Raw genomic sequence first — 20,878 nt, forward strand, 5'->3', positions numbered from 1 at the left:
TTCTCTTTTTTTCTTTAACCTTTTTTTAAACCTTAGTTTAAAAAAGGTTAAAGAAAAAAAGAATTCTATCTATCTATCTATAGATAGATATAGATAGATAGAATAAAAAAAAATAGAATAATAAATAAATAATCAAATTCAATTGAATATAAATAACGAAAACTAAGTTAAAAAAGAAAAATGAATAATTAACAAATTCACTAAGAAATTTAGATTCATTCTAGAATAGAAAAAAGATAGATTCGAATAGAATAAATAGAGAGATAGGATATAAGCGGGTAGCGGGAATCGAACCCGCATCGTTAGCTTGGAAGGCTAGGGGTTATAGTCGACGTTGATTCATCATTATGATTTAACGTCTCTAATTCAAAGCCGAACGTGAAACTTTTGTTTCATTCGGCTCCTTTATGGAAGAAATTAAGAGATGGAAGACATGAAAAAAAAAATTGACCCATAACATCTATGTCAGCCTTTTTGTTTTGTAGAAATACATTTGAAACACCTTGCTTTTTAGATGATCCCTATAGAATAGGAGTATTATAACAATCTGTGTGTGTGTTTTTTCTAGTTATTTCGTTCTCTATTTCTATTTGAGAGAATCTTTAGGAAAAGAATAAAATTTCCGTCGAGCTAAAAAAATATGTTGATGTCTCTAGTAAACTAAAAAAATCGTTTAACAGCTATTTTGTTTCAATCTCTACAATACAAAAAAAATGAAAGATTTAGTTACGATTAGAAATAAGCTTTCTATATCTTTCTCCATGGATCCTTTACGCATACTCAAAAAATTCGGATTATTGATCCAATTCCAAAAACTTATGTTTCATAATTTTAGAACTCAATTTGTCAATTTAAAAAAAATGGATTCTTTTTGTATACAAATTACGATAATGTATATTATACCGCAAATCGTTCGTTGAGAGGTATAAAGGATTAGATCCCTTTAAGTAAGAAATAAAGTTTTTGATCGGGATATGAATCAAACGGGGGATCCCTTAACTATTAAAGGGTCCATGGAACGAATCGCACTTTTACCACTAAACTATACCCGCTACAATACAATTATTGTATATAAATGAACCTTTTGTCGAACAAGGCAATCAGACGTAATTAAGAAATAGGAATAGAATATTATGATAATTAGAGTGTTGACATGTTTCGTAAGGGAGACTCCTAATGAAATCCAATTAGGAAAAGGGGGCGAATTTCTTTTTTGGATTTTGTGTTTGCTAAAGTGAAGGTGTTTTTTTTTTACAGATACATCGCGACAAAACTACTTAATTTATAACAAAAAAATGCATTGCGCAGGAATGCAAAAAAAATGACATTATATATATACGTTACCAGAAAGAAGGAGTAATCAAAAATGACATTTTGATCTTATATCATTTTGGTTCTATATCATAGGAATATATCAGTATTTTTGATTTATGTTTGATCGTGTTTAAATTACCAGTTTTTTTTTTTCAAATCAAATACATTCAAATAAATCATTGTTATCCAGTATTCATGGGAATAAAAAGAGCCCGGCTAGGTACTGGCCGGGCTTTGGCTGTAGAAAAAAAAAAAAGAAAAAAAAATTAGAATTATATATATATATAGATAGATATCATTTTTCTATTCTATAGAATAATATAGAAAATAATGAATAGAAATCAAATAGAAAAAAAAAAGAGAGAGAGAAAAATAAGACATAAAAAAGGATCTTTTTTTTTTCAAGCCCTATTTTTTTTCTTTTTGTTTATGCGATATAACATAAACATAGTAATTCCATTTTTTTTTTTCAATTCGGGAGAGATGGCTGAGTGGACTAAAGCGTCGGATTGCTAATCCGTTGTACAAATTTGTGTACCGAGGGTTCGAATCCCTCTCTTTCCGTTTCCGTTGATGATTTGGTATTTTTTTTTTTCACTTTTTTTTGTTTTACTTGTTTGTTTGATTTTTTTATTTACTAGTTAAAGATGTAAAATAGATAAAATCCTAACACAATAGTTCAAAATCCAGCACAAGCAAGAAAAACACAGAATCCATTTTTTTTATTCTTCACGTCCTGGATTACGTCCTGGATCGTTAGATAGGAATCCAAAGATGAAAAGAGAAACGAAGAATATCACTACCGTGTAAACAAATAATTTTAGAGTAAGCATTATAAAATCTCCAAGATAATTAAAAAAAAACGACAAAGAAAAAGAATGGATTCTCTTATATTAGACATTTTTTTCTTTTGATATTTTGTTTCTAAGAAATGAAGTCATTACGAGGAAATAATATATATATATCAATTTCGAAAATGGATTTGATTTGTAGTAAGAGTTGATCCTTTTCTTACCATTTTCCATAATTACTATTACCAAAAAGATTTTTCATCTAGGTATTATGTTGGTGGTGGGCTCAAATCAAATAATAGGATTTCTCAATGGAAAAAAACGTAGATGATGAATGGTCCGGATTTTTCGTGTCTATCAAAAAATTTCAATATTCGAATCGAGAATTTACGCTGTAAGACTTATCTGATCTTAAAAATGGTTCAAAATGTTCGAATTTTTGTTTTCGAATAAATTCTGAATGAATTTTTTTAGGACATTATTCAAATTAAGGATCTCATCGAAAACTTACAGCAGCTTGCCAAACAAAAGCTAAGAGAAAAAAGAGTACGGGTATTACTGGCATAATATCTACAATTGGATTCAAAAAAGCGTAGGCTTCAGGCAATTTCGCCAAGAAAAAACTACTTGAATAAAGGACGGAGTGAATACAAATACAGACCAAACTAAGGATATTAAGCATAACAAACATTTTGTTCTTTCTTTAAAAAAATAAATTTAATTTTTTCTTTTTTTTTGAATTCTAATTTTCATTTTTAGAATATTGTATTATGTAATGTATATATGTATAATTTATATCAATATAATTATATATATTATAATATATATATAATTAGAATAATATTCTAATAAATAATATATATATATAATAGGAATAAAATTTATAAAAATGAATATTAATTAATGAGTAAAACTAAAAAAAATGAATCAAGATCAGACTCCCAAAATCCTTCTTTGATTTGAACTTATCCAGTTCAAAATCTTTTCATTCTAAAACAAAAAATAGAAGAAATCCGATTTTCATACAATATCTTAATTGAATTCTATGTAATGATCAATAAATTGAGTTTTATTCCACATTTAGTCCCATCCAATCAAAATCTTAACAACAATTGAATTTAACAAATTTTGGAACTGAAATAAATTGACGAACAACCAATACCAACACAAAAATAGTGTTTATTAGTGTCAAATCGAAAATGGGGCGTGGCCAAGCGGTAAGGCAACGGGTTTTGGTCCCGCTATTCGGAGGTTCGAATCCTTCCGTCCCAGAACATATCCATTCATGATGGATATCATATTTGAATACAAATTGTATATTTGGAATAAGGATTACCTTTTTTTGTAATCATTATGGATGACTAATTATAGTGGATAGCTAATTATCTATCTATATATATTTATATATAGATAGATAATTTTTTCATATTTCTTTCTTTTTTTTTCTAATATTTTTTTTTGAAGAAATTCTAATTTTTTCTATTTTACAAACTATCAAAATAAAGTAGCAAATTTATTCATACAATATCGAATTTGAATTTTTTTTGACTTCTTTCTTTTTTTTTTAGAAATTCTTCCGTTATATAAAAGAAAAAAACCTAGAAGTAAAAAGGATAGATTATTACGTATCCATTGAATCAATGACTATTCACGATTTCATAATTGAATCAATTACATACCGGATCCAAGCTAAAGGAATGTTATGGTAAAACTTCGTTTGAAACGATGTGGTAAAAAGCAACGTGCGACTTGAAAGACATGATTCGATTAGGTGTGGATTCTTACATCCGCCATCTTTTTTTCTAGTATATAGAAATCGAGATGCTCTTGACTCGACATCGTTTGTTCCACTCCACTAGAACTAACTTATTGTTTTGGGGACGGGAAGGGGATTGATGATGTAAATATTCCATGATGGAGCTCGAGTTGATTCATTTCTCAGGGGCAAGTATCTAAGGTTAGTGAAAATTAATAAGTTAGAACAACTTCGTAAGTATCTCTTTGATAGAGAAATCGAAAGGATCCAATTCGAACAAGGTTCAAAAATTTGTTGGAATTAGTAAAATTATTTCGATCGAAAGTGTATCTGCGGGAATCAACCTTCTATTCGTATGATTCTTTCCGAGAAAGAAAAAAAATGGTATGTTGCTTCCATTTTTTTAACGATTAAAGATTCCTGAAGTAATGTCTAAACCCAATGATTCAAGGAAAAACTAAAAGATACTGGAACAAGTAAATACCATTTTCAAATTGTCTCATCAATTCTATTAGAAAAAAAAACATAGATTCTAAAGTGAAAGAAGCACAGACAAGAAAAGGGGGGTAGAGACCGCTCAATAAATGAAATACATAAAGGCTTTGTTTTCCTTTGAGTTATTTGAGAATTATCCAATTTGAGTTATGGGGTTGCAAATATGCAAATATGAGGAGTTATTCTTTTTTCAGAAAGAAAATAAGAAAAAAAATACTTAAATCATAGTTTAATTGATTTAATGATTTTATAGATCTATTTGACATCATAATTTTATACATAGATAAAATTATGAATTTTCTCGAGCCGTACGAGGGTAAAACTTCTTATACGTTTCTAGGGGGGGTACATTGTTCATCTATATCTATCCCAATGAGCTGTTTATCGAATCGTTGCAATTGATGTTCGATCCCGAAGAGAGGGAAGAGATCTTCGGAAAGTGGGTTTTTATGAGCCAATAAAGAATCAAACGTATTTAAATATTCCTGTCATTCTATATTTCCTTGAAAAAGGTGCTCAACCCACAGGAACTGTTCAGGATATTTCAAAAAAAGCAGGTGTTTTTATGGAACTTAGCCCTAATCAACAAACGAAATTCAATTAATGAAATAAAAAAAGGGGGTGTGGATGACTTGTATATAAATTTATAGAACTCTTTTCTCTCCCCCCGCTCTCTTGTTCTATTCATACCTACTTTTTTATTTCTTGTTGTTTACATAGAATGTTGTTTACATAGAATGTTGTTTTCGATAGTCAAGTCAGAAAATTAACTTTATATCGATTTTCAAAACATAAAAAAATGGATAGAAATAAAAGAGATAATATAGGAAAAAGCAAATGAATAATCACTAAATGAAAAAATTGGGTCTATAAATACATTATCCCCAATGAAGTTATTTTTTTCTTTATTTATTCCTAATTCTATATTATTTCAAATAGAATTAAATATTGATTATTATTATATTATTATTTATTTTTAGAATATTTCAAATATGATTTTAGAATTAGATAGAATTGAAAAAAAAAAAATTCTTTTTTTTTAATACTTACTCGTTCGTTATTATTATCAGTTACTAATCCTAGTGATGGAATTTATATATATATTGATAGTAAATAGAATATTAAAAATAGAATTTATATATAATTTTTTATCGAATGACTATTCATCTATTGTATTTTCATGTAAATAGAGGAAAAAAACTCTATGGAAAAATGGTGGTTCACTATGTTGTTTAATAGGGAATTAGAATACAGGTGTGGATTAAGTAAATCAATAGATAGTTTTGGTCCTATTGAAAATACCTGTGTAAATGAGGACCTCCCAATTTTAGCTGATATGGATAAAAAAACGCATAGTTGGAATGATAGTGACAATTCTAGTTACAGTTTTTTCAATTCTAGTTACAGTTTTTTTCAAAATTTAGTAGGTATCAGGAACATCCAGAATTTCCTATCGGATAAAACTTTTTTAGTTAGGGATAGTAAGAGGAAGAGTTATTCCATATATTTTGATATTGAAAAGAAAATTTTGGAAATTGACAATGATCATTCTTTCCTAAGTGAATCTGAAAGTTTTTTTTCTAGTTATAACAATTCTAGCTATCTGAAGAATGTCTCTAAGAGTGATGATGATCATTACATGGATGATACTAAATTTAGCTGGAATAATAACATTAATAGTTGCATTAATAGTTATCTTCGTTCTCAAATTTGTATTGATAGTTCCATTTTAGGTGATAGTGACAAATACAATGACAGTTATTTTTATAGTTACATTTGTGGTAAGGGCAGAAATACTATAGAAAACAAGAATTATAGTTCTAGTCTAATAACTAGCACAAATCATACAAATAATAGTGATTCCACTCAAAGAGAAAGTTCTGATAATCTCGCTGAAATTCAAAAATACAAGCATTTGTGGATTGAATGCGAAAATTGTTATGGATTAAATTATAAAAAATATTTGAAATCCAAAATCAATATTTGTGAACACTGTGGATATCATTTGAAAATGAGCAGTTCAGATAGAATCGAACTTTCGATTGATCCAGGTACTTGGAATCCTATGGATGAAGACATGGTCTCTCTGGATCCCATTGAATTTCATTCACAAGAGGAACCTTATAAAGATCGTATTGATTCTTATCAAAGAAAGACAGGATTAACTGAGGCTGTTCAAACAGGCACAGGTCAACTAAATGGTATTCCTGTAGCAATTGGAATTATGGATTTTAAGTTTATGGGGGGTAGTATGGGATCCGTAGTAGGTGAGAAAATCACCCGTTTGGTCGAATATGCTACCAATCAATTTTTACCTCTTATTCTAGTATGTGCGTCCGGAGGAGCACGTATGCAAGAAGGAAGTTTGAGCTTGATGCAAATGGCTAAAATCTCTTCTGTTTTATATAATTATCAAACAAATAAAAAGTTATTCTATGTATCGATCCTTACATCTCCTACTACTGGTGGAGTGACAGCAAGTTTTGGCATGTTGGGGGATATCATTATTGCGGAACCTAATACTTACATTGCATTTGCAGGTAAAAGAGTAATTGAACAAACATTGAATAAGGCAGTACCTGAAGGTTCACAAGCGGCTGAATATTTATTCCATAAAGGCTTATTTGATTCAATCGTACCGCGTAATCCTTTAAAGGGAGTTCTGGGTGAGTTATTTCAACTTCATGCTTTCTTTTCTTTGACTCAAAATGAAAAATGAGGGAAAGCCAAAAATTCTTTTTGATTTTTCATTTTTGAATTTCAAACAAAAAAACACAAATTTTGAGACAAAAATCAAAAATTAGAACACACAAGAGCAAAGTAATAAGATAATAATAGAGGAATACTAAGAATAAAAAAAGGTGTATTATCATACATATGTTTGTTTCTTCTAGAAATAGAAGACGAAATCCATTTATTTAGTTCTACATTCTTTCTATTTATTATTAGATTCTATTTGTACTTTGGATTCTATTATTTATTAGAATATTATTTACGATTTTCATTTTATTATTGATTTATTATATTCTATACTCATTATATATATATATTCACTTAGCTATAATCACTAGAATTCATATATACTAAGTATATATGAATTCTAGTGATTATAGACTATCTTTATAACAATATAAATAAGAATAATAAAAATATTAATATAACAATAATATATATATATATATATATATAACCGGTACAAATAGTAAATCGAGGTACCCATTCTATGATAAACTTACCTTCCATTTTTGTGCCTTTAGTAGGCCTATTATTTCCGGCAATTGCAATGGCTTCTTTATTTCTTCATGTTCAAAAAAACAAGATTTTTTAGATACGGGCAGTAGGAAATCTCATATATTTTTTTAGATCTGGAATCAATTAGATGAATTACTCCTAAAGGTTTACATTAAAATAGTGCTAGTTGATAAAGGTTACTTCATAAATAAAGAAAAAGAAATTGGTTGGGGGGTTGATTTTTTTACCCAATCCTAATAGAATATATATATGAAAGTTGAAATTGGATTTTGAATCCAAAATGCATTCATTCGCTGCAAATTCAGGAGGTTAATCATGAATATGAATGTAGTTTTGCGATCAAAACAGATACTGATATATCGTGTAACGGAATATCGAAGAATACGTTATTTGTTCTGGTCCTTCGTCCTGCTTTTAATTTCATTCGTGTTGTTTTTGGTTGGAATAACCAGTTATCTTGGTAGGGATTTTCTATTTTTTCCTGAGGAAATTAGTAATTTTCTTCCATTTATTCCGAACTATATTTATTTACCATTTATTCCACGAGGGGCCACGATGTATTTCGATGGAATCGTGGGTCTTCTTATTAGTTTTTTTTTGTGGGCCGCGATTATTTTGGATGTGGATGGTGGTTATGATATCTTCCAAAAAGAAGAGAGAATGGTTTATTTTTTTCGTTGGGGATTTGGATTTCTTGGAGAAAAGCGTCGTCTAATTTTCAAAGTACCTATGAAAGATATTCGGTGCATCAAAATAATGCCAGAAGTTCAAAGGGATATTTTGACTCGTACCCCTACTTTTTATCGTATTGTTTTTATGGAAACCATAAACTATGAGCTCATTCCCTTGACTCGTATTGAAGATGATTTGAGTTTCCAAGAAATTGTAGACAAAGCTTTCGAAATAGGCAGATTCGTGGATGTACCCGTTTTCTTGATGTATCCGCTTTATTGAGGAGAATTTGACTCTACTAGATAAATTGCACAAAAAGTTGTGGAATTGTCCTATTTCTTGTGTGTACCGATTGAAATATTTATAGATGAGACGTTCTTTGGTTTCGAAATCCGACTATAATATTCATTACCCGAATTACTCCTTTTGATGAATACACAAAAGAGCACTTCGGGTAATTGCTTCGAATCTTAGCAATTGAGATCTTTTGAAACAATATTTATTTTTCTTCATTCGACTTGACGGTGGATTCCTTCGATTTCTGTATTCTTTCTAAATTAAACAAGGCAAGGACTAACTCCCGAATTTCAAATAAAAAAAACGCGGGAATAGATTATGGATTTAGATATAGGTTCTATGAATTTTAATAGAAGTTATGCTTGATAGAAAGATTATTATCATATAGAGTTTGACGAATGAGGTGAAGTTGAGTTGATTAAAGACGAAAAATGGAAAAAAAGAAAGCATTCATTCCTCTTCTATATCTTATATCTATAGTCTTTTTGCCCTGGTGTATCTCTTTTACATTTAAGAAAAGTCTGGAATCTTGGTTTACTAATTGGCGAAATACTAGGCAATCCGAAATTTTCTTGAATGATATTCAAGAAAAGAGTATTCTAAAAAAATTCATAGAATTTAAGGAACTATTCCTTTTGGATGAAATGCTAAAGGAATACCCGGAAACACGTCTACAAAACCTTCGTACTGGAATCTACAAAGAAACGATCCAATTAATCAAAACGTATAACGAAGATCGTATCCATACGATTTTGCACTTATCGACAAATATAATCTGTTTCCTTATTCTAAGTGGTTATTCTATTCTAGGTAATCAAGAACTTTTGATTCTTAACTCTTGGGTTCAAGAATTTCTATATAACTTAAGTGACACATTAAAAGCTTTTTTTATTCTTCTATTAACTGATTTATGTATAGGATTCCATTCGACCCATGGTTGGGAACTAATGATTGTTTCTGTCTATAAAGATTTTGGATTTGTTCAGAATGCTCAAATTATATCTGGTCTTGTTTCCACTTTTCCAGTCATTTTAGATACCATTTTTAAATATTGGATTTTCCGTTATTTAAATCGCGTATCTCCGTCACTTGTAGTGATTTATCATTCAATGAATGACTGATTGAAAAACCGATCCATTGATCCAATTTTAAAGTTTGTTTTCTTTTTTTTTGTATAAAAGCTAAAACATTATCAAAAAAATGACTTTTTGTTTTTCCTTCTTTCCCCCCCTCCCCCGGATTCTTTCTATATTCCAGGAAACTAATTTCAGTAAATAGCAGAATCATGGATAGGGAACTATGCCAGTGACCTACCTAATTTTATTGTATAAATTTTCAGGATCAATGATTAGACCATGCAAACTAGAAATGCTTTTTCTTGGATAAAGGAAGAGATTACTCGATCCATTTCCATATCGATTATGATATATATAATAACTCGAGCACCCATTTCAAATGCATATCCCATTTTTGCACAGCAGGGTTATGAAAATCCACGAGAAGCAACCGGACGTATTGTATGTGCCAATTGCCATTTAGCTAATAAGCCCGTGGATATTGAGGTTCCACAAGCAGTACTTCCTGATACTGTATTTGAAGCAGTTGTTCGAATTCCTTATGATATGCAAGTGAAACAAGTTCTTGCTAATGGTAAAAAAGGGGCTTTGAATGTGGGGGCTGTTCTTATTTTACCGGAAGGTTTTGAATTGGCTCCTCCTGATCGTATTTCACCTGAGATTAAAGAAAAGATAGGTAATCTGTCTTTTCAAAACTATCGCCCTAAAAAAAAAAATATTATTGTGGTGGGTCCTGTTCCTGGTCAGAAATATAATGAAATCACCTTTCCCATTCTTTCCCCAGATCCCGCTACTAAGAGAGATGTTCATTTTTTAAAATATCCTATATACGTAGGCGGGAACAGGGGAAGGGGTCAGATTTATCTCGACGGGAGCAAGAGTAATAATAATGTTTATAATGCTACAGCAGCAGGTATAGTAAAAGAATCATACGAAAAGAAAAAGGGGGATACGAAATAACTATAGTGGATGCATCAGATGGACGTGAAGTGATTGATATTATACCTCCAGGACCAGAACTTCTTGTTTCAGAAGGAGAATCTATCAAACTTGATCAACCATTAACGAGTAATCCTAATGTGGGTGGATTTGGTCAAGGGGATGCAGAAATAGTACTTCAAGATCCGTTACGTGTCCAGGGTCTCTTGTTCTTCTTGGCATCCATTATTTTGGCACAAATCTTTTTAGTTCTTAAGAAAAAACAATTTGAGAAGGTTCAATTGTCCGAAATGAATTTCTAGGGCTTCGGATTTATCAACATATTAAGTTCGTGAAAAGAACGAAATTTTTGTTGATAATTTATATAATTCTATTATTCTTTAGAATATAATAAAAAAAATTATGAAAAGACCCTTGCTTCTTTCTAGTCTTTTTCTACTATATTTAGGATTTAGGGAATTCCTTTTGTACCGTAATACTAGTCAGTTATAGTATGTATATTGTGAAGAAGACTATTTGACTTTGTTTCTTTGTTTTTTTTTTCATATTTCAATGTTCTAGAGAATAGAAAGTTCTAGAATCAAAATTTTCTTCTATTATAATAGAAGAAAATTCGATTCGATACTAAACCCAAAATAGATAGGCAGAAAATTTTAAGCAAAGTAGAAATTAAAATGGGGAAAACGGGATTCTAGGAGGGATTTTTTTCTTTTCCTAGAGTCCGATTCCTTCTTGCTTGTGTCGAAATAGAAATATTCTACAAAATATTAATAGAATATGATTTTTGAATCCCCTTCCTGAAATAAGCCTATTCTTAGCTTAGTTTCGATTTTTTCCAACTTAGAACTTTTATGACATATAATATTTTTTTTTATTGGATGCATATAATATAATACGTAGTGGACAAACAAAAAAGAGAGGGAATTAGGGAATTTGATTGACCAAATCCAATTTCTTCAATTAATTTGTTTATAAAAAAAAAAGAATTCAATCATGATTCGATATCATTAGAGACTAAAATAGATTTCGATCTAGAGTAAGATTCTATTAGTATAGTATAGAAAAGGCTCGATTCACATGATATTTGATCGGTATAATAGATATATATATATCCATATGAAAATTAGAAATACAATAGAATCAATTTCCATTGCGTCACCCAGAAGAAGTAAATTAAGTGATTTTTTTAATTCTTCTTTTGATTTTTCTTTCAACTTTAAAGAAAAAAAAAAGTATGGATGGACAAATATTATCCAGGAAAAGGGATATTTTGAAAAAATGAATGAAGTTCATTTTTCAAAAACATCAAAAAAGGGGAAATGGAGTTTTTTGAAACATCAGAAAAAGTTATCTATTCATTCATTTATACGAATAAAAAAAATTATTAAAAAATATTATGATTATTAAAAACTCAACAGGGATCCACTCTTTCTTTGACGAATTTGAGGGGGTCCTGTTGAGTTCTTACGCTTTCATTTCGAAGACTCAAATAATACGATTCCTACAGGGATGAGCCCAATCCGGAATATGAACCATAAAAGAAAATACCAATTAAACCAATCACAGGAATACCAGTTACAGTACCTATTATCCAAAGAGGAATCCTTCCAGTAGTATCGGCCATTTATCCCACTTTCCTCCACATTTGATCAAGTAGTCAGTCATGCTAGAGACATAAACAGTCATAGATAATTATGAAATGATATCCTTCCGAACGAGATAAGAGAATTCCGAATATATATATATAATTTACTATTCCCTTTTCTTATATTAATTGAAGAAATAATTTGAAAATAAAACAGCAAGTACAAAAATGAGTAATAACCCCCAGTAGAGACTGGTGCGATTCAATTCAACATTTTGTTCATTTGGATTTGATTGTGTCGTAGCTCTATAATTCGCATTAGACCCATGGTTGGAACTAATGATTGTTTCTGTCTATAAGATTTGGGATTTGTTCAGAATGCTCAAATTATATCTGGTTCTTGTTTCCACTTTTTCCAGTCATTTAGATACTATTTTTAAATATGGATTTTCCGTTATTTAAATCGCGTACTCCGTCACCTGTAGTTGATTTTATCATTCAAATGAATGACTGATTGAAAAACCGATCCATTGATCCAATTTTAAAGTTTGTTTTCTTTTTTTTTTGTATAAAAGCTAAAACATTATCAAAAAATGACTTTTTGTTGTTTGTTTCCTTCTTTCCCCCCTCCCCCGGATTCTTTCTATATTCCAGGAAACTAATTCAGTAAATAGCAGAATCATGGGATAGGGAACTAAATCCAGTGACCTATCCTAATTTAGTTGTATAAATTTTCAGGATCAATGATTAGACCATCAAACTAGAAAATGCTTTTTCTTGGATAAAGGAAGAGATTAATCCTTTAAAGGGAGTTCTGGGTGAGTTATTTCAACTTCATGCTTTCTTTTCTTTGACTCAAAATGAAAAATGAGGAAAGCCAAAAATTCTTTTTGATTTTCATTTTTGAATTTCAAACAAAAAAACACAAATTTTGAGACAAAAATCAAAAATTAGAACACACAAGAGCAAAGTAATAAGATAATAATAGAGGAATACTAAGAATAAAAAAAAGGTGTATTATCATACATATGTTTGTTTCTTCTAGAAATAGAAGACGAAATCCATTTATTTAGTTCTACATTCTTTCTATTTATTATTAGATTCTATTTGTACTTTGGATTCTATTATTTATTAGAATATTATTTACGATTTCATTTTATTATTGATTTATTATATTCTATACTCATTATATATATATATTCACTTAGCTATAATCACTAGAATTCATATATACTAAGTATATATGAATTCTAGTGATTATAGACTATCTTTATAACAATATAAATAAGAATAATAAAAATATTAATATAACAATAATATATATATATATATATATAACCGGTACAAATAGTAAATCGAGGTACCCATTCTATGATAAACTTACCTTCCATTTTTGTGCCTTTAGTAGGCCTATTATTTCCGGCAATTGCAATGGCTTCTTTATTTCTTCATGTTCAAAAAAACAAGATTTTTTAGATACGGGCAGTAGGAAATCTCATATATTTTTTTAGATCTGGAATCAATTAGATGAATTACTCCTAAAGGTTTACATTAAAATAGTGCTAGTTGATAAAGGTTACTTCATAAATAAAGAAAAAGAAATTGGTTGGGGGGTTGATTTTTTTACCCAATCCTAATAGAATATATATATGAAAGTTGAAATTGGATTTTGAATCCAAAATGCATTCATTCGCTGCAAATTCAGGAGGTTAATCATGAATATGAATGTAGTTTTGCGATCAAAACAGATACTGATATATCGTGTAACGGAATATCGAAGAATACGTTATTTGTTCTGGTCCTTCGTCCTGCTTTTAATTTCATTCGTGTTGTTTTTGGTTGGAATAACCAGTTATCTTGGTAGGGATTTTCTATTTTTTCCTGAGGAAATTAGTAATTTTCTTCCATTTATTCCGAACTATATTTATTTACCATTTATTCCACGAGGGGCCACGATGTATTTCGATGGAATCGTGGGTCTTCTTATTAGTTTTTTTTTGTGGGCCGCGATTATTTTGGATGTGGATGGTGGTTATGATATCTTCCAAAAAGAAGAGAGAATGGTTTATTTTTTTCGTTGGGGATTTGGATTTCTTGGAGAAAAGCGTCGTCTAATTTTCAAAGTACCTATGAAAGATATTCGGTGCATCAAAATAATGCCAGAAGTTCAAAGGGATATTTTGACTCGTACCCCTACTTTTTATCGTATTGTTTTTATGGAAACCATAAACTATGAGCTCATTCCCTTGACTCGTATTGAAGATGATTTGAGTTTCCAAGAAATTGTAGACAAAGCTTTCGAAATAGGCAGATTCGTGGATGTACCCGTTTTCTTGATGTATCCGCTTTATTGAGGAGAATTTGACTCTACTAGATAAATTGCACAAAAAGTTGTGGAATTGTCCTATTTCTTGTGTGTACCGATTGAAATATTTATAGATGAGACGTTCTTTGGTTTCGAAATCCGACTATAATATTCATTACCCGAATTACTCCTTTTGATGAATACACAAAAGAGCACTTCGGGTAATTGCTTCGAATCTTAGCAATTGAGATCTTTTGAAACAATATTTATTTTTCTTCATTCGACTTGACGGTGGATTCCTTCGATTTCTGTATTCTTTCTAAATTAAACAAGGCAAGGACTAACTCCCGAATTTCAAATAAAAAAAACGCGGGAATAGATTATGGATTTAGATATAGGTTCTATGAATTTTAATAGAAGTTATGCTTGATAGAAAGATTATTATCATATAGAGTTTGACGAATGAGGTGAAGTTGAGTTGATTAAAGACGAAAAATGGAAAAAAAGAAAGCATTCATTCCTCTTCTATATCTTATATCTATAGTCTTTTTGCCCTGGTGTATCTCTTTTACATTTAAGAAAAGTCTGGAATCTTGGTTTACTAATTGGCGAAATACTAGGCAATCCGAAATTTTCTTGAATGATATTCAAGAAAAGAGTATTCTAAAAAAATTCATAGAATTTAAGGAACTATTCCTTTTGGATGAAATGCTAAAGGAATACCCGGAAACACGTCTACAAAACCTTCGTACTGGAATCTACAAAGAAACGATCCAATTAATCAAAACGTATAACGAAGATCGTATCCATACGATTTTGCACTTATCGACAAATATAATCTGTTTCCTTATTCTAAGTGGTTATTCTATTCTAGGTAATCAAGAACTTTTGATTCTTAACTCTTGGGTTCAAGAATTTCTATATAACTTAAGTGACACATTAAAAGCTTTTTTTATTCTTCTATTAACTGATTTATGTATAGGATTCCATTCGACCCATGGTTGGGAACTAATGATTGTTTCTGTCTATAAAGATTTTGGATTTGTTCAGAATGCTCAAATTATATCTGGTCTTGTTTCCACTTTTCCAGTCATTTTAGATACCATTTTTAAATATTGGATTTTCCGTTATTTAAATCGCGTATCTCCGTCACTTGTAGTGATTTATCATTCAATGAATGACTGATTGAAAAACCGATCCATTGATCCAATTTTAAAGTTTGTTTTCTTTTTTTTTGTATAAAAGCTAAAACATTATCAAAAAAATGACTTTTTGTTTTTCCTTCTTTCCCCCCCTCCCCCGGATTCTTTCTATATTCCAGGAAACTAATTTCAGTAAATAGCAGAATCATGGATAGGGAACTATGCCAGTGACCTACCTAATTTTATTGTATAAATTTTCAGGATCAATGATTAGACCATGCAAACTAGAAATGCTTTTTCTTGGATAAAGGAAGAGATTACTCGATCCATTTCCATATCGATTATGATATATATAATAACTCGAGCACCCATTTCAAATGCATATCCCATTTTTGCACAGCAGGGTTATGAAAATCCACGAGAAGCAACCGGACGTATTGTATGTGCCAATTGCCATTTAGCTAATAAGCCCGTGGATATTGAGGTTCCACAAGCAGTACTTCCTGATACTGTATTTGAAGCAGTTGTTCGAATTCCTTATGATATGCAAGTGAAACAAGTTCTTGCTAATGGTAAAAAAGGGGCTTTGAATGTGGGGGCTGTTCTTATTTTACCGGAAGGTTTTGAATTGGCTCCTCCTGATCGTATTTCACCTGAGATTAAAGAAAAGATAGGTAATCTGTCTTTTCAAAACTATCGCCCTAAAAAAAAAAATATTATTGTGGTGGGTCCTGTTCCTGGTCAGAAATATAATGAAATCACCTTTCCCATTCTTTCCCCAGATCCCGCTACTAAGAGAGATGTTCATTTTTTAAAATATCCTATATACGTAGGCGGGAACAGGGGAAGGGGTCAGATTTATCTCGACGGGAGCAAGAGTAATAATAATGTTTATAATGCTACAGCAGCAGGTATAGTAAAAAGAATCATACGAAAAGAAAAAGGGGGATACGAAATAACTATAGTGGATGCATCAGATGGACGTGAAGTGATTGATATTATACCTCCAGGACCAGAACTTCTTGTTTCAGAAGGAGAATCTATCAAACTTGATCAACCATTAACGAGTAATCCTAATGTGGGTGGATTTGGTCAAGGGGATGCAGAAATAGTACTTCAAGATCCGTTACGTGTCCAGGGTCTCTTGTTCTTCTTGGCATCCATTATTTTGGCACAAATCTTTTTAGTTCTTAAGAAAAAACAATTTGAGAAGGTTCAATTGTCCGAAATGAATTTCTAGGGCTTCGGATTTATCAACATATTAAGTTCGTGAAAAGAACGAAATTTTTGTTGATAATTTATATAATTCTATTATTCTTTAGAATATAATAAAAAAATTATGAAAAGACCCTTGCTTCTTTCTAGTCTTTTTCTACTATATTTAGGATTTAGGGAATTCCTTTTGTACCGTAATACTAGTCAGTTATAGTATGTATATTGTGAAGAAGACTATTTGACTTTGTTTCTTTGTTTTTTTTTTCATATTTCAATGTTCTAGAGAATAGAAAGTTCTAGAATCAAAATTTTCTTCTATTATAATAGAAGAAAATTCGATTCGATACTAAACCCAAAATAGATAGGCAGAAAATTTTAAGCAAAGTAGAAATTAAAATGGGGAAAACGGGATTCTAGGAGGGATTTTTTTCTTTTCCTAGAGTCCGATTCCTTCTTGCTTGTGTCGAAATAGAAATATTCTACAAAATATTAATAGAATATGATTTTTGAATCCCCTTCCTGAAATAAGCCTATTCTTAGCTTAGTTTCGATTTTTTCCAACTTAGAACTTTTATGACATATAATATTTTTTTTTATTGGATGCATATAATATAATACGTAGTGGACAAACAAAAAAGAGAGGGAATTAGGGAATTTGATTGACCAAATCCAATTTCTTCAATTAATTTGTTTATAAAAAAAAAAGAATTCAATCATGATTCGATATCATTAGAGACTAAAATAGATTTCGATCTAGAGTAAGATTCTATTAGTATAGTATAGAAAAGGCTCGATTCACATGATATTTGATCGGTATAATAGATATATATATATCCATATGAAAATTAGAAATACAATAGAATCAATTTCCATTGCGTCACCCAGAAGAAGTAAATTAAGTGATTTTTTTAATTCTTCTTTTGATTTTTCTTTCAACTTTAAAGAAAAAAAAAAGTATGGATGGACAAATATTATCCAGGAAAAGGGATATTTTGAAAAAATGAATGAAGTTCATTTTTCAAAAACATCAAAAAAGGGGAAATGGAGTTTTTTGAAACATCAGAAAAAGTTATCTATTCATTCATTTATACGAATAAAAAAAATTATTAAAAAATATTATGATTATTAAAAACTCAACAGGGATCCACTCTTTCTTTGACGAATTTGAGGGGGTCCTGTTGAGTTCTTACGCTTTCATTTCGAAGACTCAAATAATACGATTCCTACAGGGATGAGCCCAATCCGGAATATGAACCATAAAAGAAAATACCAATTAAACCAATCACAGGAATACCAGTTACAGTACCTATTATCCAAAGAGGAATCCTTCCAGTAGTATCGGCCATTTATCCCACTTTCCTCCACATTTGATCAAGTAGTCAGTCATGCTAGAGACATAAACAGTCATAGATAATTATGAAATGATATCCTTCCGAACGAGATAAGAGAATTCCGAATATATATATATAATTTACTATTCCCTTTTCTTATATTAATTGAAGAAATAATTTGAAAATAAAACAGCAAGTACAAAAATGAGTAATAACCCCCAGTAGAGACTGGTGCGATTCAATTCAACATTTTGTTCATTTGGGTTTGATTGTGTCGTAGCTCTATAATTCGAATTAGGTTTATCGTTGGATGAACTGCATTGCTGATATTGATCCCAAAAAAGAAACGGTGGGTACCGCAAGTCCGTGAACAGCCAACCATCGTACTGTAAAAATTGGATAGGTCCTATCTATGGTCATTGGAGCCTCCTAAAAAGATCTACTAAATTCATCGAGTTGGTCCAAAGGATCAAAACGGCCAGTTATTAATGGAATTCCTTTTCGACTCTCTGTAAAATACTCGTTTGGGCGGGGGCTTCCAAATAAATCGTAAGCTAAACCCGTGCTGACAAATAACCAACCTGCAATGAATAGGGAAGGTATAGTAATGCTATGAATAATCCAGTATCGAATACTGGTAATAATATCAGCAAAAGAACGTTCTCCTGTGCTTCCAGACATGTCGAACTCCACATATTCTTGTACAGTCAAAAGGGGGATCGATTCCATAAAAGACGAGATCAGTAAGTCGTAATTTACTGAAATGTAATCCTTGTTAGATCGTCCATTTTGTACCAAGGGTGTCTTTTGAGTATACCGAATCAGTATAACTATCCTTCTTCTAACACAGCAACGAAATTTCACAATCAGTGGCGAAATCTAATACTAGATAAGTTCTTTCTTTATTGGTTGTTTCGATTTACTCAATAGAAAATTCCTCAAAGTTTGCGAATATAAAAAAATTAGAATAATAGTCTAAAATGAGGGTTCTCCACATTGTATTATTAGTTTCGGACTAGAAACGGAAGATCAATTAAAATGTGAATACGACGGATTGATTTCTTATAATTCATAAAGAAGATTATCATATTTCTACAATTCAATTAGATCCCAAATCTATAAATATACTTTATTGTGGTTGTCGAAGATATTTTTTGTTCGAACTCCCTCTTTTTTTTCATTTTAAAGAATGGAATTCGACTTTAAAGAATGGAATTGGTTTGTTGTCCAGTAACAAGTAACAATAATAGCAGTAATAGATACTATTTGATGACATAAAAAGAACAATTAATCCAATTTTGAAAAAAAAAAATTGGATTAATTGTTCTTGTATTAAACACAATAAAGGCTCTTTCTTGGCTTAATTATAAGGATAGACCTTTCCTCTTAAATAAAATATGCAGAGAAAAAAACTGTGGAACCCTAGTTTGGAGTGATCTGATACCTTTTTCTTCTCGTTGTAGATATTCGAAGAATGGAACCTACTACAAAATGAAATGAGTTAAAAGAAAAGTCAAAAAGGAAAGGGCATTCTAAGATCACTCTATTCTTTTGTTCGAAAAAAAAAAGTGAAAAGAAAACAAATTAGATACAATAGAAAAAGGGGGTCAAAATAAAATAGACATTTTTTCTCCTATTTTCTTCCATATTAATTTAAAGTTAAATAAATTTGAACAACAAAATTCTTATTATTTTTTTATTATTTTATATTTCGCATATAATTATTATTATAGTTTCTAATATAAATAGAATCTTTTTTTTTCTAATATAAATAGAATTTTATAGAATATATATATAACAAATATAAATATTTATATATATATAAAGAATCAAAATGAATATTTTAATTAGATTAGTTTACTTTTACTCAATTCATGAGTTGTTCAATAAATCGGTTCATTTGGAATCACAGGATGGGTAGATGTCACAGATGATGAATTGATTTTTTTATTATGTCACTATATTTATTTTTGTTCGTCTGTAATAATTGATTGAAAAATCTCAAATTTTCAATTGTATCTTTTCAGGGATATTTTGATTTATCTTCTTTTTTTTCTCTCAAAAATGGAAACTTAGGGAAGTGCTTTATAAACATATGTATAAAAAGAACATATTTCATTTAGCTTCTTTATGCCCACTATAACTAGTTATTTCGGTTTTTTACTAGCGGTTTTAACTATAACCTCAGCTCTATTTATCGGTCTGAATAAGATACGACTTATTTGATTTAAAATTATGAAATTAGTTGGAAATCTTGGAATATTCAAGATATTCTATAGTTCCTTACCGTGTCAATTTCCAATTTTTGGTCATTCAAATTAAAATGAATGATCAATACAGATTATTATTTAAGGATAAATATTACCTCCCCCTTTCCCTTTCGAACAAAAAAAATGATTGAAGTTTTTCTATTTGGAATCGTGTTAGGTTTAATTCCTATTACTTTAGCTGGCTTATTTGTAACTGCATATTTACAATACCGACGAGGTGATCAGCTGGACCTTTGATTAATTAATGTCTCATTTGTTTATTGATCCCCTATTTATTTGTTTTAATACTGGGGTTCAATAAATTCATACTTTAGACTGCTGCTCAATTATTTCAGTGTAATTCTCAATTTAATAATAATGGAATCGCGCTCTGTAGGATTTGAACCTACGACATCGGGTTTTGGAGACCCGCGTTCTACCGAACTGAACTAAGAGCGC

General features: G+C 30.2%; 1 non-coding gene across 1 annotated transcript; it reads right to left on the bottom strand.

Moving 5' to 3' along the window:
* Nucleotides 1–20,804: 20,804 nt before the first annotated feature.
* Nucleotides 20,805–20,878, bottom strand: TRNAW-CCA. Its single transcript has one exon. It is a non-coding gene; the product is annotated as a tRNA-Trp (tRNA).

The sequence above is a fragment of the Abrus precatorius genome, unplaced genomic scaffold (assembly GCF_003935025.1).
Source record: "Abrus precatorius isolate BTA unplaced genomic scaffold, Abrus_2018 Scaffold0, whole genome shotgun sequence".
In the NCBI taxonomy this organism is placed as follows: Eukaryota; Viridiplantae; Streptophyta; class Magnoliopsida; order Fabales; family Fabaceae; genus Abrus; species Abrus precatorius.